Raw genomic sequence first — 23,021 nt, 5'->3', positions numbered from 1 at the left:
AAAGCTGAAAGACCTTTACAGTAAACACCTATATACCCACCACCTAGATTCTACTATTCCCATTTTAATATATTTTATCAGTATCTGTCCCTTTATTCTCCCTCCACCCATCCATTGGCCATCTTTTCTTTAAGTGAGAATTGTAATGATTTTCATTTTTTAAAATTTATTTTTATTTATTTATTTTGCTTTTTAAGGGCTGTATCCTCAGGATATGGAGGTTCCCAGGCTAGGAGTCAAATCGGAGCTACAGCTGCCAGCCTGCTCCACAGCAATGCAGAATCTGAGCCACATCTATGGCCTACACTGTAGCTCATGGCAAAGCCAGATCCTTAACCCACTAAGCAAGGCCAGGGATCAAACCTGCAACCTCATGGTTCCTAGTTGGATTCATTTCTGCTGCGCCACGACGGGAACTCCAAGCCATCCTTTTCTTTAAAAGACAAATTGCAAACATCAGTACACTTCCCCTTAAATATTTAATTAGAGTTTATTAGGTTTAGCTTTTTTTCTTCTAGTGTAAAATTTACTTTCAGTGAAATGCACCTCTTAAGTGTGCATTCACTGTGTTGAAAATGTACATTTACCTCTGAGAGCCTCGATTCATAAGCAGCAGTGGGGCAAAGTTTGAGATGCTACCTGCCTGCCTGACTTTTATGTAGGCTAGATGTCAGGACCACGACTCACCTTCGGATCCTGCATATACAGCTGGATCCTCTTTTTACTTAAAATGTTTATATTTTGTTCATTATGGGTTGTTTGCATTGATTTTGGTTTCCTAAAATTGTATGGAAGTATTATTCACCTTAATTGTGGAATTTTTTACACCCTGGTGCCCCTTAAATTTTGCATTAAGAGCAAATGCCTTATCCCCACACTCTACTCCCTTCTCGGGGAATTAGGAAGCCCAAGGGGAACGCCTATTTGGAGCAGAAAAAAAAAAAAAGTCTGGAACAGTGGCTGAATGCACTTGCTATTCAATATACAAGCCAGGTGGCTTGATCAATAAACACCAGGGCTCCGCATCACTTCCCTTGTGTATTTAACTGCTAACCCTGAGTGATAAACAAGGCACTACCCGGCAGTGACCGTCACAGACCAAATGCCCATCCATGGACAACGCGCAGGAACCGCTTTAGGACTAACATTTCACCATCTCAGGCATGGAGATGGGAGGGTCCCAAATCAGTTGGCGGGGCTCTGTGGTAAGTCCCAAGAATTGGAGAAGACGCAGGGGAAAGGATTTGTTCTGTATTAGGAGACTGATAGAGCTAGAAACTGGGAGCTGGTGGTGCCGCTGTGCTGCGCGGAGAGCCTCACCTGAGGAACCCGCTGGGCGTGAAATTGACTAGGAGCCGGCCTTGCTGGTCAATTTCCCTCCCAGTGGGCAGAGGGCGGCCGCTTCGCGTGGGGCCGATCCGGCAAGCAGCCCACCTGCCCCAGCTGCAGTCCGGACACGGAAGACGAGCTCTGGGGGCCAGAGGGGCTGTGCGCTCGCTGCTGGGGCTTGCTTTGTTGCAAGGCATTGATTCTTAGCAAACAGCTTTGTTTGCCCCTGGAGCCCGGGACTTGATTTTTAGTGATTTCACAATCTGGGCCCCAGAAGGGTAATTTCTGTATGATCCAATTCTAGGAAGTAGGAAATGAAAACGGAGCCCATTACTGCTACACACTTTCAGCGATAGGGGAAAAAAAAACAAGTGTATTCTAATGGAAAGCTATGCCGTGTCGTCTATAACACACCTTTCCGTCTTATCTGATTCTGATTGTTTTCCCTTCTGATTCTGATTTTGAGCTATTTTACAATGCAAAGAGCTGCAGATAACTGGTAAACATGTAAATCCCCATCCTGTCTGGAGAGGTCCAGCTGATTCCCTTCTCCAACTGGTGGGAAAAAAAACCAAACAGGGTTGCTTCCTTTATAATTCATTTCAACATTTCTTTTACTCCATATCATGTGAGGTTCTTGACTTCTTTATTGAAACAGTTATAAAGTCTACCTGACTCCCTGATTGAATGAGGGGCCAAATAGTATCTTTAACATTTGTCCATTTTTTTTTTTTTCTTTTTAGGGCCACGTCTGTGGCACATGGAGGTTCCCAGGCTAGGAGTCCAATTGGAGCTACAGCTGCTGGACTATGCCACAGCCATGCCAGATCCAAGCCTCGTCTGCCACCTACACCACAGCTCAGGGAAACAGTGGATCCTTAACCCATTGAGCAAGGCCAGGGATCGAACCCACAGCCTCATGGTTCCTAGTCGGATTTGCTTCCACTGTGCCATTACCGGAACTCCAACATGTGTCTGTTTTTATACTTGAATGAGAGTCATGGGTTTATCTTTCCCTGAAATTTAGCTTTTAACACCCCCTACTTTCTAAGACTCTCCAGGACCATGAGGTAACACTCAAAGTTGATCTGTGCGGCTCTTCCAAGGGGAAAGCATGTGTTTTCGAAAAGCTGGAAGGGATGGGGGCTCTCACTGACTGAATATGTTTTCAAACAAAATTGAAAACATATAACCTCATGAAACAGTTGTTGCTATTCCATTTTATGGAGAAGACATCTCATGTTCAGAGATAATTTCAGAGATAAATAGTATTCACAGGTAAGTATTATTGGAGATAAATATTACTCAGAAATAATGCTCAAAGATAAGTAATTTGACAAATACCACTTAAGATTTGCAGTTAAGATTTGAAGTCATATCCATCTAAACCCCAAATTATGCCACAGTGTTGCCATAACAGTGTGAGAAGGTGGCCCTGCCTATGTAGAGTTTTATAGGTTTGGGGACTATTCCTCCATGTCCTGGGCCATGGGATGTGGGTTTGACATGCTGAGAAGACAGTTAATTTGTTAATCAGAGGCTTTAACAATGTTAAAAGAAGGAAAAGGTGGGGCTTACCTGTTAATTGCATTTCCTTCATTCTCTGATCCTGTTCCACCAGAGAAACCAGGCAGAAAGCTGTCTGTGGTTTGCCATCTGTGAAGGGCCATGAAATAGAGGTTAGACAATGGATGGGAGAAAGAGGACAAACAGGTCTTGTCTTCAGATTGACCTCCCTAACAAAGCTGTTGTGTAAAGTAGGTGGTTGAGTAGCCGAGCACCCAGTTCACTGGAGTAATTTAATAAATGTCAAGGTGATCAGAGTCTCTGACAAAACACAACTGGAAAGGGTTTCTTTTGGCAAGAAAAAAAGGAATATGTTATGTACACTAGGAATTCTCTACATAATGTTCTAGGTGGGATGGCCAAGGTCGCAGAAGGCGTTCCGTGCCATTATCTCTATGGATCACATTATTTGGCACTTGGTATATTTTTTGTGTGTTTGTAATATGGTCAGTCTATTCTTTTTTTTTTTTTTTTAAGGCTGCACCTGTGGCATGTGGAAGTTCCCAGGCTAGGGGTCAAATCTGAGCTATAGCTGCCAGCCTACACCACAGCTACAGCAACGCCAGATCTGAGCTGTGTCTGCAACCTACACCACAGCTTATAGCAGCACTGGATCCCTGACCCACTTGAGCACGGCCAGGGACTGAACCCGCATCCTCATGGATACTAGTCAGATTAGTTTCTGCTGCACCACAATGGCAACTCCTGGTCAGGCTATTCTTTATGTTAATTTCCATTTTATACTCACTGCATACTTTCTTTTTTTTTCTTTTTTTTTTTTGTTGTTGTTGCTATTTCTTGGGCTGCACCCGCGGCATATGGAGGTTCCCAGGCTAGGGGTCGAATCGGAGCTGTAGCCACCGGCCTATGCCAGAGCCACAGCAACGCGGGATCCGAGCCGCGTCTGCAACCTACACCACAGCTCACGGCAACACCGGATCCTTAACCCACTGAGCAAGGCCAGGGACCGAACCCGCAACCTCATGGTTCCTAGTCGGATTCGTTAACCACTGCGCCACAACGGGAACTCCTCACTGCATACTTTCATTTAGGACACAGACATTACGAAGCAGCGCCAGTTATAAGATCCAGTTTAAAAATAATTCAGTACCAACTGTTCATTTAAGCATTTAAAAAATGGTATGGCAGACTTCTGTTGTGGCTCAGCGGTAACAAGCCCAATTAGTATCCTTGAGGATGCAGGTTTGACCCCTGGCCTCACCCATTGGGTTAAGGATCCGGTGTTGCCGTGAGCTGTGGTGTTTGGTCACCAATGCAGCTCATGTCCTGAGTTGCCATGTCTGTGGTGATGGCCGGTAGCTCCTGCTCTGATTTGACCCTTACCCTGGGAACCTCCATATGCCACAGGTGTGGCCCTAAAAAGAACAAAAAACAAACCCCCCCCCAAAAAAAAGAAGAAGAAGAGATTAGGACACAAGCACACGCAGCGGGACAACCACGTGAGGACCTGGGGGGAGAAGATGCATCTAAAAGTCAAGGAGAGAGACCTCGGAGAAAACCAACCCTGCCCTATAAGATACCCCCCCAAAAGTATGGAAATTCTAAGAATCAGCAAATAAATAGGATAGCATGCCTGTAAGCATTTCCATATTCTTATCACTGTGCATACATTAATATTCTAAAAATAATATGAATTTACAGGACATTTCTGTTTCTGCAATGAGGGAAAATAATAGTAAAACAGGCAGTAGCTTATACGCAGCTTTGCACAGGTGCTCTAGTGTCCTCTGCTGGCTACATTCAGTACTGCAGGCCAGGCTCTCCAGGGTCACGGACTTTGACATTCTGGTGATGCCTACCCGCTTCTCAGAATCATGTTTTCCAAAGCGTAAAATAAGAGAATAACAAAGAAAATAATCACATTGAAAATGAATGATGAAAATCTAAAAATGGTTTAAAGTAAATGCATAAGTTATGTATTATTCCATGAAATAAAAAGATCTAGCTTTGGATCTAATTTCATTTTTTTTTTTTTGTCTTTTTAGGGCTACACCTGCAGCATATGGAAGTTCCCAGGCTAGGGGTTGAATCGTAGCTGTAGCTGCTGGCCTACAGCAACGTGGGAGCTGAGCTGCCACTGCGACCTATACCACAGCTCACGGCAACCCTGAGCGAGGCCCACAACCTCATCATTACTAGTCGGGTTCGTTAACCACTGAGCCATGATGGGAACTCCTAACTACTTTCATTTCAAAATAGTGATGATCTCAAGCAATATTTTGAGATGTGTTCAGCAACCATAATCTTGCATGAAAATATCTGCGATTTCTGTTGGTGACAAGGCTTTTGGTCGTGTGTGTTTTACTTTCCTGGGGCTGTGAGGATGAAGGACCACACCTTGGGGGCGCTTAAGGAAGAGGAAATTTTCATCTCACAGTTGTTGTTGTTTTTTTTTTTTTGTCTTTTTGCCTTTTCTAGGGCCGCACTCACAGCATATGCAGCTTCCCAGGCTAGGGGTCTAGTCGGAGCTATAGCCGCCAGCCTACACCACAGCCACAGCAATGCCAGATCTGAGCTGCATCTGCGACCCACACCACAGTTCATGGCAACGCTGGATCCTTAACCCACTGAGCAAGGCCAGGGATCGAACCCACAACCTCATGGTTCCTAGTCGGGTTCATTAACCACTGAGCTGTGACGGGAACTCCTCATCTCACAGTTTTGATGGCTAGAAGCCTGAAATCAAGGTGTCAGCAGGGCTGGGCTCCTTCCTTAGCCTCTAGGGGAGGATCCTTCCAGCCTCTCCCAGCTTGTGGTGGCCTTGGCCTTTCCTTGCCTGATGGCAACGTCACTCCAGCACCGGCCTCTAACTTCACTCGGCCGTCTTCTCTCTGTGGCTGTATGCGTCTCTCACTTCTTATAAAGACATCAGTAATATAATTAATATAATATGATAGGATATAATCTTTCATTCTAATTTAGGATTCCCTGAATTCTATCCATGGAACATAGGCTAAGAAACTCTAAAAGTTATTTCCAGTTAATACGTATTTGTAATGTTCATGCTTGGTTCATGCTTGGTTTCCAGGAGAGTCTTAGATGGTGAGAAGAGCATGAAAAATATCCCAGCTTCCTAGAAGGGATGAGGTGTCTGTAAAACAACTAGAAAACAATATTGGGCAGTGGGAAGTTTTGTAGGGTAAATGTCTTTATCTTTCTTTCCTGTGTGTGTGTGTGTTTTATTTTATTTATTTTTTAATTTATTTTATTTTATTTTTTTGCTTTTTAGGGCCACACTCTCAGCATATAAAGGTTCCCAGGCTAGGGGTCAAATCAGAGCTACAGCTGCCAGCCCACACCATAGCCACAGCAGCATGGGATTCGAGCCGCACCTCTGACCTATACCATAGCTCATGGCAATGCCGGATCCTTACCCACCAAGAGGCCAGGGATCAAACCTGCATCCTCATGGATACTAGTCGGGTTTGTTACCGCTGAGCCACAACAGGAACACCCTGGAGGATGGAGTTCACACTCGCCATGCTCAGAGGCTGAAAACTGGGAGGAGTCATGTGGATGGGAAGAGCTGGGCAAGTTTTGTTAAGGTCGCGGCACTTAGTGTGGGTTTAGGATGACGGCAAGGTGCGAATGATCCAGATGCTTGTCAGACCATGGAAACAGCATGAGCTAAAATAAAACCTCCAGAAAGAAAGTCAGACTCCACACAAAGATTTCATAGTTAACTAACTTCAAAATTAAGTTCGGGGAGAGTTCCCTTGTGGTGCAACTGGTTAAGGATCCAGCAGTGGCCCGGGCTGCTGCTGTGGCACAGATTTGACCCCTGGCCTAGGAACTTCCACGTGCTTCAGATGCGGCCAAAAAAAAAAAAAAAAGTTTGGAAAAGCTTACCAATTATTAAAAGCTTGTCATTATAATCAAAACTATTAGGGAGTTCCTGTTGTAGCTCAGTGGGTTGAGAACCTGACTAGTATCCATGAGGATGCAGGCTTGAATCCTGGCCTTGCTCAGTGGGTTAAGGATCCAGGGTTGCCACAAGCTGCAGTGTAGGTCGCAGATGTGGCTGGGATCCCGATTTGCTGTGTCTGTGGTATAGACCAGCAGCTGCAGCTCCGATTCAAACCCTAGCCTGGAAACTTCCATATGCTGCAGATGAGGCTGTGTTTAAAAACAAACAAACAAAAAATAGACCGGAGGTCCCTTCATGGCTCAGCGGTTAATGAACTTGACTAGGATCCATGAGGATGTGGATTCAATCCCTGGCTTTGCTCAGTGGGTTCAGGATCTGGTGTTGAGCTATGGTGGAGGTTGCAGATGTGGCTCAGATCTGGCATGGCTGTGGCTGTGGTGTAGGCCGGTGGCTGCAGCTCCTATTCAACCCCTAGCCTCAGAACCTCCATTTGCTGCAGAGGTGGCCCTAAAAAAGGCCAAAAAAAAAAAAAACCCAAAAAACCAAAAAACAAAAACAATAATGCATGGATATTCTGGCTCATATATGCATAAAATATTCTGCAAGGATACACACAGTCTGGTTGCCTCTACAGCACCTGGGGGCAGGGGACATGCATCTTTTGCAACTTCTGAATTTCCAAATCTGTGGGTTCGTGACGGATGCAATAAGCAGAATGCATGCTGGTAAGATGTTCAAATTACAGCGTTGAAGTTCATGTATTTTTGCTTCTTTATCCACCCAGCCAGTAATTATGTGGCGGGCAGGTAAGCACAGTGGGAAGGCCCCGTGCGCTCCCGGGAGGGCAGCTTTCATTCACAGGTCTCTAGAGTGTCAGGCGTCTCAGAGGGGACACCAGCCCACTGGCCTCTTGTTTCCCGCCTGTGGGGGCTGAAAAATGACCCCCAGAGGTCTCTCCACGTGATAAGTACCTGGAAGCTGCAAATGCCCTCTCGTTTGGGAAAAGCGTCTGCAGCTGTGATTAAGGAGCTTGCGATGAGAATCGTCGTGGACCTGAGTGGCCCTCACCGCCGTCACGTGTCCTTACAAGACCGAGGCAGAGGAGGTCCCTGGTGGCCTAGTGGTTAAGGATTTGGCATTGTCACTGCTGTGCTGCAGGTTCAATTTCTGGCCTGGGAACTATTTATTTTTTGTTTTTAGCAAGGATTTTTATTTTTTCCATTATAGCTGGTTTACAGTGGCCGGGGAACTTCTGCATGCCGCAGGAGTGGCCAAAACAAAAATTTTTTTGAAAGAGTTTGTTTCTTTTATTTTTAAATTTTCTTTTTTGGCCACACGTGGAAGTTACTGGGCCAAGGATTGAACCTGCACCACAGCAGCAACCTAAGCTGCTGCAGTGACAACGCTGGATCCTGAACCTGCTGAGCCACAAGGGAACTCGTGTTTGTGTTTTAAAAAAGAAAAGAGAGAGGCAGAGGGAGGTTTGACACACAGAGGAGAAGGTGACGTGAACACGGGGGCAGAGATTGGAGAGTTGCAGCCACGGGAACCTGGAAGCAAGGAGTGGGTTTCTTCCTAAAGCCTCCAGAGGGAGCAAGTCTCCAGGATACCTTGATTCTGGGCCCTGGGTCCTGACTTGAGGCTTCTGGCCTCCAGAGGAACAGAGAGAAGTCAATGTTTTTAAGGCGCCCAGTTTGTGGTGCCTTTGTTACAGCAGCCGCAGGAAATGAAGGGACCACCCAGGGCATCTCTGGAGCCTGGTGCTGGGTTATAGCCCCCGGGGGACCCCTTGACAAGTGGGGTACGGGATAATGAGCCAAGCAAGGGATGGCCCTTTCCCACTGCTGCCTGGGCAGGTGCCAACCCCAAGATCATTCGACACCCCTCGCAGTGCGAGCTGGATTTGTGGGGTTTTCCTCGTCTCGTTCCCCCTCCCCCATCCTTTACACCTGCCTCCCGGGATCACATCCCATCAGCCGGATTAACCGCAGCACACAGCCTCTGTCTCAGCTCCGCCCTGGGGGGACTCTGCCTAAGGCCAGTCTGCACCTCCAAGGCTCGGATTCAAAGGAAATCCAGGAAAAGCCTTACAGAATTAAAAAAAAAAAACGAGATTAAAGGGCCAGCCAGTCAGGAAGGGTTCTGTGAGCTCTATCAGACCAACCACTTTCTTATAAACGTGTTTCTCACACTGGCAGAGTTGATGGAGGAGGCAGTGCCTTGCCCACATACCCTTGGGCACTAAATTTGGCTATGTTTTCATTTCAGTGATTATCTTAAAAAAAAAAAAATAGGTTTATTCTGGACCAAGGGAATGGCCCTTTCCAGGGAAGCCCTGTGCAGGGGGCCTTTGTGACATCTGGGTGTCTGTGGTGGCTGTGGTTACAGGGCTTTGCGTTTTTGTAGTTGTTTTTTGGCTGTGCCCACGGCATGTGGAAATTCCTGGCCAGGGATCGAAGCCGAGCCACAGCTGTAACTAGAACCACAGCAGTGAAAGCCTTCACCTTAACCTGCTGAGCTGCGAGGGTCCTCCTGCAGGGTTTCACTTTTAACTCCGCTTCTCAGAGAAGTCTCAGTTTTTTGGTTCACAAGAAAGGATTTCTTTACTTATTGTCTCTTTAGGGCTGCACCTGTGGCATACCCTGGACGTTCCCAGGCTAGGGGCGCAATCAGAGCTGCAGCCACCGGCCTACACCACAGCCCCCGGCAACGTCGGATCCTTACCCCACTGAGCGAGGCTGGGGATCAAACACGAGTCCTCAAGGACACGGTCGGGTTCGTTACCGCTGAGACACGACGGGAACTCCAGGACTTTCTTTTACAGGGGTCCTCTTCTAACTCAGATTTGAGAAACACCACGCTAACCAGCTGTGGTGGGACCGGGCGAAGTGGGTAAGTGGTTAAGGCCTCAGGTGACGTCCTAGACCCATTTCGTAAGAGCTGTGTGACTCTGGACAAGTTACTCAGAGTCTCTGAGCTGTTGCCTCCTGCCCTATAAATGGCAGTGCTGACACCCATTACACTACAAGGTTGCTGTAAATCTTTGATGAATTAAGCATGTGAAGTGCTCACTTAGCACAGTGCCAGGATGTATGGCCACTAGTGTCCTCAAGAATAGTAACATTCAACCAGTAGAAAATGTAGTGGTAACAATACTACTACTACTACTACTAACAATAATAATAATAATAGAGATAAGTCACATTCACACAAGGAAACCTGTTCGGTGCCACAGACCAATCACCCGGTCGTGCTCCGTTTCCACCACAAGGGGGCAGAGGCGTGAGTTCAAGGCGACTGAGAAAGAGGGGGACTCTGCTTTCACTTAGGTAGCACTTTCGAATCACCACTCTCCTGGGTGTCATAATCGGTCTGAACTCCTGGGGCCTCGTTTTGTTCACGCTGGATCTGGATTCTAAAGGTGCAACTCTCATCCAAAAAAATCACAACAATAATAGCTGTAACCTACTGCCTACCTGCAGGGAATGGAGTCCAGACGAGAGAGAGAGAGAGAGAGAGAGAGAGAGAGAGAGGGGGCGGGGGGGACAGCATGGAACTTCCTTAAATAACTGAAAACAGCGTTACCATGTGATCCTGCAATCCCACCCCTGAGCACGTATCTGGAAACAAGGAAAACTCTAATTCAAAAAGATTCATACGCCCCAGTGTTTATAACAGTACTAATGGCAATGGCCCAGACGTGGGAACAACTCAAGAGCCATTCAACAGATGACTGGCTTAAGAAGATGTGGTACATACGTACGACTATTGCTCAGCCATAAAGAGAGTGCAGTATTGCCATTTGCAGCAACATGGATGGACCTAGAGAACAGCATGCTTAGAGAATAAGTCAGACAAAGACAAATGTATGATGATATCACTTATAGGTGGAACCTTAAAAAATACAAATGAATCTGTATACAAAACAGATATAGACTCACAGACATAGAACACAAACTTACGGCTGCTAAAGGGAAGAGGAAAAAGGAGAGGGACGAATGAGGAGGATGGGATTAACAGATACCAGTGACTCTACGTCCACTAGGTAAGCAACAGGGATTGACGGGCTAGCACAGGGCATGCAAGAACCTACAGTGGAATAGAATCTGAAGAAGAAACACACAGCACTGAATCACTTTGCCGTATACCTGCAACTAACACAATATCGTAAATCCACTGTCCTTCAATTTTCCCACCAAGCCAACTTCGATGATGTGAGCATCACCCACCAAAGCCATGGTTCTTTTCTCACTTCTGGTGTGAAATTGTGGCCCCTGCCCCAAATCAGAAGGGATGCAGGGCAGCTCTGCTGGAATCCACACCTGTCTCACACCTGAGCGAAATGCTCTTTGCATTATTTCCTACAGAACCTTTGGATCGGATTGATTTGCCCAGCCCCGTAGGCCTCCCGGCTGGGTGCCCTGGTTGACTGTCACCCTTGAGAGGTGCAGGGGTGCTGGCACCAACAGCCTGCCCTCTGCTTTCCTCTGTGAAACCTGATCTGGGGAAAGGACCAGCTCAAGGGCCCTGCCGCTAGTTTCTCCTCCACTGGACTAAAGCCCAAATTACTGTTTCTTCATCTAAACAACGGCACAGAAAAAGATGCCAAGAAACCCAGAGAAATTCTTATCTCTGAATCATCTGCCTAACTTAAAAGGTACTCAGCACAAGCTGCCACGCTGGAAATATGCTGGCAGCTTTCTCAGTTGTGTTTTTGATACGGGAGTGATTTTACTTCCTCAAGGCAAGAGCGTGAGATGGGTTTCGGTCTATACAGATATTTCAGCTGTTGGGAGTCAAAGATCATTCCGCCACAGGTAAGGGCTTGTCTCTGTGGCCTTAGATGCCGAAGGGTTTCTCTGCAATGTTCTGGGGCAAAGGTTCAGGCAGCTGAGTAACAGAGACTTGGCTACACACACGCGTAGAAAAAACACCGCAAAGAAAGACCGCAAAACATTAACAGTGATAATCTCTGGTTGTTGGAGCTGGCTATAGTATTTATTTTCTTCTTTATGCTTGAGTGCCTGTTCCGAACTGAATGCAAGGAGCATCACTTTGATCAGAAAAATAGTTTTGTTTTGTTTTTTGTCTTTTTCGGGCGGCACCCATGGCATATGGAAGATCCCGGGCGAGGGGTCAAAGCAGAGCTGCAGCTGCTGGCCTACACCGCAGCCACGCAGATCAGAGCTGCATCTGCGACCCACACCACAGCTCACGCAGCGCCAGATCCCCAACCCACTGAGCGAGGCCAGGGATTGAACCTCACCCTCATGGATACTAGTCCGATTCATTTCTGCTGCGCCACGATGGGAACTCCCTTCATTTTGTTTTTTTAAAGCATGGTTTATTTACAACGTTGTGCCAATTTCTGCTGCACAGCAAAGTGACCCAGTCATATATATATATACACACACACACATACATATATATACACACACATGCTCTTTCTCATATTACCTTCTTCATGTTCTATCCCAAGGGACTGGACACAGTTCCCTGTGCTGTACAGCAGAACCGCATTGCTCATTCATTCAAATGCAGTATTAGTTTGCATCTACTAACCCCAAATTCTCAGTCTATCCCACCCTCTCCCTTCTCTCAGAGAAACAGTTTTACATTCACCGTCCTCAGGGGTTCCTTGGTGGCTCAGGGAGTTAAGGATCCAGTGTTGTCACTGCTATGGCTCAGGTCACTGCTGTGGCGTGGGTGTGATCCCTGGCCTGAGAGCTTCCGCATGCTGAGGGCACGTCCCCTCCCCCCAGCCAAGTTTCCCCTCTTCAAAGGCTGTCCCGGATGAGCCAGACACAGGTGAGTGACAGGTGGAATGGGGGTGAGACCAGGACATCGATTCATCAATATTCTTTTTTTTTTTTTTTTTTTTTTAGGGCGACACCTACAGCACATGGAAGCTCCTGGGCTAGGGGTTGAATCACACCTGTGACCTACGCCGGAGCTTGAGGCAACGCCAGATCCTTTACCCACTGAGCCAGGGACTGAACCTCATCCCCATGGAAACGTCGGGCCCTTAACCCGCTAAACCACGACGGGAACTCCCATCAACACTGCACCCTGGTCTCAGCGTGCACCAGCATTGTGCTGGGCAAGGTGGGGGGAGCCCAGGAGAAGCCACGGTTCTGCCTTCAAGGGGCAGGATGGGGAAGGAAGGAAACAGACCCTGAGTATTTACTAGCCTAATTCCTGCACAGGTCCTGTGGCTGTTACTATTTTTCTGCTCTTTGCAGAGGAAAACAGAGGCCCCAAAAGTGAAGCGATGGGGCCAGGTAGCCGCAAACCCTGTACCTCCCGCCCTGGAAGATGCAGGCCGTGAGCGTTCACTCACCTGGGCATCGTGGCCCCCGGGGAGGTGACCCCACCTGCTGTGGGCTTCTCGCAGGACTGCGGCCACTTACTGCGGAAACCAACAAAATCGCCTGGACTTTCTCAGGAGGCAGAGGCAGGTTCGGGCTTAGGCAAGCAGAGCCCAGCTGGAGGCTGTTATTTGCCCAGCAATTTAAGGCAGAGGGAGCTGGGGTGGGGGCGTGAGGGGTGGGGCGGGCACGTGTCCCCAAAGCCCGCAGAGGCACTGCCGGGTCATCAGTGAAACGCCCTGAAATTTAAAGTGCTGCCGAGTACCTTGTAAAATGGCAAGGTTGGACTTCATTGTATTATTCTCTCTGTGCTGTCAAGTCAGGCACATTTCTAAAAACCCTGGTCAAAGCCTAAGGCAGCCATGAGTTTTTTTGTTTGTTTGTTTGTTTGTTTGTTTTGTCTTTTTGCCATTTCTTGGGCCGCTCCAGCGGCATATGGAGGTTCCCAGGCTAGGGGTTGAATTGGAGCTGTAGCCACTGGCCTACGCCAGAGCCACAGCAACGCGGGATCCGAGCCGCGTCTGCAACCTACACCACAGCTCATGGCAACGCCGGATTGTTAACCCACTGAGCAAGGGCAGGGACCGAACCCGCAACCTCATGGTTCCTAATTCGGAACCATTGTTCCGGATTCGTTAACCATTGCGCCACGACGGGAACTCCGAGTTTTTTTAAACTTTAAAACCCACGAACCTCCCCACAGACGTCAGCCCTTTAACGCAACTCTGGACCCGTGGTTCTTCTTCTCCCCGTGGAAAATCTACATGCGCCAACATCAGCTTCTGCCGAGCCTGGTCCTCTGACATCAGCAAGAGCACGTTGTGCTTCTGGGAAATTCAAGCTCTGAAACCCTGGTTGTCAGTAAGGGCGTCACATAACCAAATAACCATCTCCGAGTCCCGAGGCCTTTCTGACTTATGAGTCTTTGAAGGGCACTTCTGTTTACTCGTCCCTCGTGGCCACAGAAGAGTGTGGGCTTATCTCTGGGAGCTCACTGCAACCTTCACTGAGTGAGGTCATTTGAATGAGTCGGCTGGCGCTGTCATAACAGAGGCCCACAGACTGGAGGCTCCAGACAATGGAAATTTATTTCCTCACCAACCTGGAAGCTACAAGTCTGAGGTCAAGGCGTCAGCAGGGAGGGTTTCCTCTGGGGTCTCTCTCCTTGGCCTTTTGTTGTTGTTCTTTTTAGGGCTGCACCTGCGGCATATGGAAGTTCCAGGCTAGCAGGATCCAAGCCGCATCTGTGACCTACACCGCAGTTCATGGCAATGCAGGATCCTTAACCCACTGAGTGAGGCCAGGGATCAAACCTGCATCCTCATGGTTACTAGTCAGGTTCTTAACCCACTGAGCCACCATGGGAACTCTATAATCTCCTCTTCTTATGGGGACATCTGTCATATGGGATTAGGGACCCCTTCTGTGACTTCATTACAACTTAGTCACCTCTTTAAAACCCTGTCTCCAAATACAGTCACATTCTGGGGTGCCAGGGGTTGGTTAGAGTTTCAACAGGTAAAGTTGGGGTGGGGGGGGACACAGCAGAACCCCTAGCATTGCCGGGAGGAGAAGTGTTGCCATAGAAATGCCCTGCCTTATCCTTTATGGATCAGGGACCAGCCTAGGTGAGGCGCTGGGAGGAGGCGCCATTCCGCACCCACTGTGAGCTCAGGACAAGGCTCTGGGGAGGGTGCTCCCAGCCCCCCACTCCCACAGCCCAGGACTCATCCTTCCTGCTCGGACTGCGCACTCTCTGAGGAAAGAGATCCCTGATCCAGGCAGCTCAGGCGCCCGCTAGGACCCTGCAGGTCCCTGCGACAACACCTTGCCACCCTGGAAGAGGGCAGAGACCCGTTCACACCTGAGCAGCCCAGGTGCTGGGCACTCTACCTGCTCACCGCCTTGATGCACTTCCGTATCCCTGGGAGTCTGGGGGTGGGGAGGGGGTCTTCCTGGTCATCCAGAGGTCAGGCCACCATGGAGATCCGGGGACACAAATGCCACGCAGAGAGGCAGAGTCATGGCCCCTCATCCAGCTGCCCGCAGTAGCCCCGGAAGGCTGCGGCGGGATTTATTTACCATCGCCACGGCCATTTACCATTCTAGTCAACAGAAACCTGCAGGGACCATATCTGTGCCAGGTGTGATTCATCAGCAAGTGAAACACAACAATCCGTGAGCTCATGCAGCCTTCATTCCAGCGCCAAGGGACAGGAACAGGTGCAGGCTGCACCCAGGGGTGCTTCCTGTGAAATGTCCACTCAGTCCCAGGGACCTGGGGACTCCCAGCCTCCTCTGCTGAGGGTTTCTGGGTGGTTTCCTGTTTCAGCCCCACAGCCAGGGGAAATTTCTGCTTTTTGCTCTTCTGAACGCTCCGCTGAGACACGCACATGCTTGATGAGGGAGTTTTTTTGTCTGGTTCAAGGAAAGTTTTACGTCCTGTGTGCACTTCTTAATATATCCTGAAAAACTCAGTTCAAAGGTCACTTCCCGTGAGAAACCCTGTGTGACCCTGCCATCCCCTCTCTGCGCTCTCACCGAGTGAATCAGCATGCCCTGCACAGGGTGTCTGCGCTGCGTGCCTCCCCCAGGCCCGGGTTCCTCTGGGCAGGCTCTGTCTTACTGTCGTGGTACCTGGCACCCAGTGCAGAGAATGCCCTGGATAACAGGACAAAATGGAAAACCAGATGGAATCCCACCTCCTTGACCTCGGTCTGGTCCTCAAGGCTCAGCACCATTGTTCTGATGCCCAGAGGGTGGGTCTATGACTGTGTGCCTTCAAGGCAGCAATAACTATCAACAATACCTGAGATATGGACGAGAACTCAAGTGTGGTATAAAAATCTGTTATTTCTTGTGGCGCGGCTAAAACTTAGAAATTGTCGCCTGTGTTCGTAGTAGAAGGTGAATGAAATTTCAGTTAGAGGAGACTGCAAATAATCATGTAAATTTTTCTGGAGTTCCCCTTGTGGCTCCGAGGGTTAAGAACCTGACATAGTGTCTCTGAGGATGAAGGTTAGATCCCTGGCCTTGCTCAGAAGGCTAAGGATAAGGCATTGCCTCGAGCTGTGGTGTTGGTGGCAGATGGGGCTTGGATCCTGGGTTGCTGTGGCTGTGGGGTAGGCCAGCAACTGCAGCTCTGATTTGACCCCTAGCCTGGGAACCTCCATATGCCGTGGGTGCGGCCATAAAAAGAAAAAGTATGTAAAATTTTCCCATTTGAGTTCATGGGAACTGTCTACCCTTGAAAGGATCCACAAAAACGTGATTAAGATCCTCCAGACTTGAACTTTTATCTCCCAAGTCATACTTAGCCCTTTCACCTTGTGACCCCCCCAGCCAGCTCCAGTGCAAGGTTCTGCTACCTCCTTGGGGTGGCCTGGAAGTCAAGTGCCCTCAGCTCCTGTGTTCCTTAGCTCATGGTGTCCCCCAGCTGCAGACAGAGCTCAGACCTTGTCCTGCTCCCCCAGTGGACCCAGAGTTGTTTGTTTGTTTGTTTTGGCCTCGTCCATGGCATGCAGAAGTAGTTCCCGTGCCAGGGATCAAACCCACGCCGCAGCCGTGACAACACCAGATCCTTAATCTCTGGGCCACCAGGGAACTCCTGGACTCAGTTTTGCCAAAGCTTCAGCTGTAGGGACGGGAATCACAGCAAACAACCTCAGAACCGAGGAGAGAGAGTAGACAGTCCCTTCTCCTCGGCTGCCCCAGAGCCAGGGTTTGCTTCCCTTTCTCTTCCCCCTTTTCCCTGGCCCTGCCCAGCCTCTCTGGCTCCTCCTTCTACCTTTTCTTCACCTCCTTTTCATGCCACAGACATAAGCCCCAGCCCTGTCCATTCCAGCAGCTCAGGTTCTCAGCCCAACATGAGGCTCTTCTTGGGTAGACAGTTCAACACGTGCAAGTAATTTATGCCAGTGTTTCTTCCAGACACACTCAGAGCTCCTCCGGGAGATACACTGGGGTGAAAGCAACACTCTCCATCTTAGCCCAGAGGGGTGGAGGCTTCTTCGAAGAACTGCTCCTTTGGGATTTCTCCCCAGGGATGTGCCCTTTTTGGAGCAGAGACACGATCCATACCCATCACTCTCTCTCCTGTTTCCTTGGCCAATGGCCACCTGTTCTTTTGGGGTGATCCAGACGAAACACTGCTACTTCATGACAAGGAGGTTTATCCCACAAATACGGGAAGAGGCTTTCATAAGAGAATCTATCAGTGTAATTCACTGCATTGAGACATGCGGTTATCTCAATGGACACACCCCAAGTTTTGACAAAGTTGGATGCTGTTGATAAACCCTTAGCAGTGGCGGCACAGAAGCCACATTCTACCAGAGCCTTGCACAATCATGGCATGTAATAGTGACGGTGGAAAGAAGGCGTACCTGCCCCACCACTTCTCTTTGATCTTGTAATGGGGGGTCCTTGACAACATAGGAAAATAAGAGCAAGGGGCTCGAGTCTAAAATGAGAAAAAAACGAGTATTGCCGCTATTGCAGGGGATGTGAGGAACTTCCGAGAGAATCCAAGACCCCAGGTGAAAAACTAGTGGGAGAATTGGGGGAGGTGGCTGGGTATGGTTTCTGTTTGGGAAGATGAAAACATTCTGGAGACGGAGGTGATGATGGTTACACAAAAAGGTGAACAGAGCCACAGCCACTGAACTCTCCACTTAAAAATGATTAAAATGGTCGATTTTATGTTATGTGCATTTTACCTCAATTAAAAAAATCTTTTTTTTTTTTTTTTGGCTGCCCTGACGCACATAGAGTTCCTGGGCCAGGGATCGGGGATCAGATCCCAGCCAGTGTTGCGACCTAAGCCGCAGCTATGGCAACACGGAATCTTTAATGCACTGTGCCGGGCTGGGGATTGACCCTCTGTCCCAGCGCTCCCAAGGCACTGCCAATCCTGTTGAGCCACAGGGGGAACTCAATTTTTAAAAAAATCTCTAACTATAACCAACTGGAAAATGTAGAGGGAAAGGGAACCTATTCATGAGAGCAACAGAGTCCGTATGTAACCAAGAGTGAAACCACCAAGTTTCATTCACGTTACAAGAACGAATGTAACCTCCTGATACAGACATCACAGCACCACAGGCTTGGAAAGAGGCAAATAAGTGAACGAAGCGGGATGCAGAGTCCAGAACTCCCAGACATTCTACTTCCGAGAATCCACCTATTAACCAAAAAAGTGGACGTGTGTACGGGTTTATACACATACAAGGAGGCTCACAGAAATGACACTTGCAAAAATGAGCAACGCTGAGGGCAATGCACGTTTTCCTCACTGGAGGCTCAGTGCAGAAAGTCACCTCCCATTTTGCAGCTGTTTTGGAGAGGAAAAAGATGCAGGTTCTGACATGCAATGATCTTAATGATATCCTAAGAAACAAGTTTTTACATAATTCCTCGAGTATAATCTCTTTCGTTTATAGACAAAGTAAAAAAGCTATGTAGTCGCATATTTACCTAGAGAGGTAAATGCATGGAAAGGTATCTAGAAGCATACGTGGCAGACTGTTGTGACTAGTCCTGGGGAATGTGTCCTTTGAGAATTTTCTACAAGAATGTATTCAGGTAGTACTTGTGATTTTTTTTTTTTTTCTTTCATAATATAGGAAGAACCAGCCTTCCCAGTCCTGTGTCAAGCTGGCCTTGTCTGTGGATCCACCAGGCTCAGCATCAGGGCATTGGTGGAGGAGGTGAGGACAATAGCTCCCTCTCCTGGTGGCCTTCCAGAAGAGGAGGTTTGCGTGGGCTGTTGGGGGAGGGGCAGAATCCCACCCTTGAATAGGAGGCCACCAGACCCTCCCTTCTTGTAAGGCAATCAGTCGATTATCTGGGTGTCCTGTAAACTTTAATACAGCCATCCTTGACTTCGACCTTGGCTGTACGTTGAAATCACGTGGGAGGATGGAGAAGCTTCTGATCCTAATCTAAACCAGGGGATTCCAATTTCTTTGGTCTGGGGGCGGCCCTGGCCTTGGGTCATGCTGATGTGTAGCCAAAAGGCCACCTCTCCCATGACAGCCCCCAAGGTGTTATCTAGCCTGGCACTTCCCACTTGTTCAAGTGATATTTGAAACCAAAGGAGAGATTTTCTGACATTTGACCTAACTGGTTTCTGCTTGTCACTCTATCCCATGGGGATGGTTTCAACTTTTTCCATCCAGTGATTTTTTTCCATGTCTGCATCACCATCATGGGACATTCTCTTGGTCTGCCAGGCACAGAAACCTCACCGGGGCCAACCTCCCTTTCAGTTGGGTCCTTGGAGGAAGGCATGGTTTCTGCGTGACTGAAAAATATCTTTCCATTAACAAGAAACTGAGGCCCAGGAATACCATTCAGCAACAAGAAGAAACAAACTGCCAACCCACACATGCTGCACCATGACCCTCAAAATCATTACGGTCAGGAGTTCCCGTCGTGGCGCAGTGGTTAATGAATCCGACTAGGAACCATGAGGTTGCGGGTTCGGTCCCTGCCCTTGCTCAGTGGGTTAACGATCCGGCGTTGCCGTGAGCTGTGGTGTAGGTTGCAGACGCGGCTCGGATCCCGCGTTGCTGTGGCTCTGGCATAGGCCGGTGGCTACAGCTCCGATTCAACCCCTAGCCTGGGAACCTCCATATGCCGCAGGAGCAGCCCAAGAAATAGCAACAATAACAACAACAACAAAAAAAAAGACAAAAAAAAAGACAAAAAAATCATTACGGTCAGTGAAAGGAGCCAGAGGCCAAAGGCCACATACTGGATGATCTCATGTACATGAAACAGCCAGAAAAGGTGAATCTATGTGCAGAGAGAGCAGATGAGAGGTTGGCTGGGTCTGCAGTGGAGGCGGGGGTGTGTGGCTGAAAGTGGACACAGGGATCTTTTTGGAGTGTGGATTTGAAACAAATAGACTGCCAGATGATTCTCCATTAAGGATGGATTTATTCGGGATCAGCAGAGAACTGTAATTCAGCATCTGCAGCCATGGAAAACCACAGGCAAGTCCCCACACAGCAAGGGAAGGAGAACCTTTTATAGAGGGGAGAGGAAGTTGGGAGGGCTGTAGGAAACAGGGCCCACTGCTTTTCATTGGCTGAAACCCTGCCAGGAAAGAGAGCTCCCCCTGCTGGCCTCGTTTATTTAATTGCAGGTTCCATCCTTTTTTTTTTTTTTGGTTATTTTTGGCTGCCCTGCAGCATAAGGAGATCTCCAGCCAGGCATCAAATCTGAGCCACAGTATAGACCTAAGCTGCAGCTGCCACAAAGCTGATCCCTAACCCACTGAGCTGGGCTGGGGCTCGAACCTGTGTCCCAGAGGCTCCCGAGGTGCCACAGATCCCGTTGCACCACAGCGGGAGCTCCTGTTCATCCGTGTTTTACAGAGGGAGGAGGATGTTCCAGAACTGGATGCAGTTGATAGTTACACAACTCAAAATGCACAAAACATCACCGAATCACACTTTCATGGTTTACAAATCATACTTCCACTAAGTGCAACAGGCCAATGAGGACCAGGCCCTCTTGCAAACGGATATTCCTTGATAATGTCAGACAACGGGGGGCTGTGGCCGCTGCTTGGTTGAAGGGTGCAGCTTAGGATCTAAAACAGGTCAGCCTCGGCTCCCAAATCACACACTCCTCTCAGCAAACCCGAGCCCTGGGTCAACGGGACCCCCACCTTTGTACACTGCCCCCCGGGGCCTCCCTCTGTGCCCCGCCACCTTGGCAGAGGCCCCCTCCTAACCCTGAACCTCAGGCAGGACTCCCCCCAGGCTGTGAGCTTCTGCATCTCCACCAGGTCAGCAGGGCCTAGCCCGCCTCTGGCCGGTGAGGAGTGTCCCTGCGAAACCCGTGACACTTGTTCTCTGAGGACATACCACCCACTGGCTACAGGCTGACTGGTTAGAACAGGGGACACGGTAGACTGGTCTTCACAGAGTGACCGGGGGTGGAGGGGTGGGTGGTGGGGGTAGACGGTGGGGTGGGGGGAGCTGCCCAGTTCTTGCTGATAACCAGCCCTGCCCCTCCCCTCGCCCGGTCTGTCCTTCCCTTTCTCCCAGCACCCCCTCTTCTCCCCTTCCTCCCCCTCCCCCCCTCCCCCAGTCCCTCTCCCATCCCCTTCCCGCTGTGTAAAGTACTGGGCATCATCTCCGGGCCAACTCTGGGCTAGAAGGAGGGCATACGGCCGTGAGCAAAACTAACCTGGACCTGTCTCCAGAGTTCCCAGTTTGCTGGGGGAGAGAGATGAATCATCACACAGATCAAAAGCTGACTCACATGGAGTTCCAGCTGCGGTGCAGCGGGTTAAGGATCCAGTGTTGCTGCAGCTGTGGTGTAGGTCACAGCTGTGGTTCTGACTCCATCCCTGGCCAGGGAACTTCCGTATGACTCGAATGCGGCTGGAAAAAAAGAAAAAAAGAAAAAGCTGACTCACATACATGAGGTGTTGGTTGGAAGGAAGGGCCCATCTGGCAACAGGGGTTCTAATTTCTCTAATTTAGAGGGTCCTTGAAGAGCCCAAGGGGATGCCAGGTTTGAGGCTTGAAGGCCGAGAGAAGCTCCTGGTGAGGAGAGGGAAGGCCCTGGGGATGGAGGTTCACCGAGAGGAGTGAAAGGGGATCGGAGCACAGGTGGGGGCAGCAGGTGTCTGGCCCCTCCCCCAACAATCGCCACGAGTTTCTGCCTCTCCCCACGAATGCCAGCCGCCCAAGGAAACATACACTCCCAGTAAAAACAGGGGATGCTGCGCAAATATAGCCTCATCTGTCTTCCTGCCTGCTGCGCCTACCTGGTCAAAAATGATGGCTTGCTATCTACGGGCTGTGGGCGGAGTTTATTCTAAGACTATGGGAAGACGCTGCAGAAATTTGACTTGGGTGTGGCACACCTAACTGATGTTACGACACCACTGGCCAGGTGAGGGGCGAATGCCTTTTGATCTGGATGACCCTGGGAAGCTCAGGTCCAACATGGGACAGTTCCCTCTCCTCGCAGGGACTGCCTTGGGTGGACTTGGCGTGGTGACTGGCTGGAGCTAGGCCGTGGGGACCTAGTCTCCAAAACCAGAGCGCTTGGCGCCAGCCATGGTTTTGATGATGGGGAAGGGCCCTCTGAAAAGCCCCACCAGGGCCCTAGGTTTGGCGACTAGCAGGTGTTCAGAGTACACTTCCGCCTCCCCCAGCCCTCCCTCCCCCAACCACTGGGCCACTTCTATTTATAGTGCTTCCTCTCCAGATCTCTGCACTTGAAAAGTGTCCTTGAAACACACACAAAAGAGAAAAAAAATTCTGAAAAATGTCAAACCACAGGTCCTTTCCCCACTCTTTCTTTTTAAATTTCGAGGTTTGTACTATTCCTGGTTGACCCTAAAGTAGACAGAGTCAAAGGGTGCCCTGAGTTTTAAAGGTTTGGAAGGTGCTGGTTGCTGGGTCCTGGCTCCAGCAGCCTACTGGGGACCAACTCAAGGGGCAGGGGACTTGAGATCCTTTCTCACCGCTCAAGTAGGAGGCCGCACACAGACTGCTCCACCTCGCCTGCAAGTTGGACAAGATCAGCGGCGATGACCTCAGCGGGGGAGATGGAAGGTGGAAAATACACTGAACGGGAAGCCAGGATGTCACGGTCTAGTTCAAGCTGTCTTTGGTAATATCGCTTAGGTCTCCGAGTGTACCTTCCACTCCGTAACTTTAAAAAGTTGGACGAAGCCCAGTGTTTTACAAACGTTTTTGGCACACCCAATAATAACGAAATAGTATTTATGCTTACTGCCGTGCGTTTTCTTTTGTATTCTGTTCCACTAAAAAAAAGATTCTGATCATGGACCCACTAAAATAACCTTCAAAACCTACTATAAATGATTAAAATAGTAA

General features: G+C 49.1%; 1 long non-coding RNA gene across 1 annotated transcript; it reads right to left on the bottom strand.

The window, feature by feature from the left end:
- Positions 1-403: 403 nt before the first annotated feature.
- Positions 404-21,504, bottom strand: LOC125113544 (uncharacterized). The gene is made up of 3 exons (XR_007131487.1): positions 21,355-21,504; positions 2,908-2,985; positions 404-433 (listed from the first exon to the last, which is right to left on the bottom strand). It is a non-coding gene; the product is annotated as an uncharacterized LOC125113544 (long non-coding RNA).
- Positions 21,505-23,021: the final 1,517 nt, after the last annotated feature.

Source organism: Phacochoerus africanus, chromosome 13 (genome assembly GCF_016906955.1).
Source record: "Phacochoerus africanus isolate WHEZ1 chromosome 13, ROS_Pafr_v1, whole genome shotgun sequence".
NCBI lineage: Eukaryota > Metazoa > Chordata > Mammalia > Artiodactyla > Suidae > Phacochoerus > Phacochoerus africanus.
This window is presented reverse-complemented; position numbering and strand designations above follow the sequence as displayed.